This window comes from Odontomachus brunneus, unplaced genomic scaffold, assembly GCF_010583005.1.
Source record: "Odontomachus brunneus isolate Ranch 3 - 2012 unplaced genomic scaffold, Obru_v1 Obru_scaffold_048, whole genome shotgun sequence".
Classification (NCBI taxonomy): domain Eukaryota; kingdom Metazoa; phylum Arthropoda; class Insecta; order Hymenoptera; family Formicidae; genus Odontomachus; species Odontomachus brunneus.
In genome coordinates this window covers 182,741-183,014 of record NW_022639498.1, presented here as the reverse complement: position 1 = coordinate 183,014, position 274 = coordinate 182,741, and positions in this window count along the sequence as shown.

The following is a 274-nucleotide window of genomic DNA, read 5'->3' as shown; positions in this document are numbered from 1 at the left end:
AATTAATTTAGAATGGCAAAATACTTTTACGTTATTACCTCTAGTAAAAATATTTTTGATATAAAATATATAATTATAATATTTTTACAAATTAAGTGATATATGAGTGAAAGCTTATAATCTCTGCGTACAATTAAATACCTATAATTGCTGGGAAATAATAATTTATATTCCAGCTATGTAATTTATATTTCAGCAATATATATAATAGCTATTTAACATTTTGGTAACATATTATATTTTTGTTATATAGTTGCAATATTATTTGAGTGGG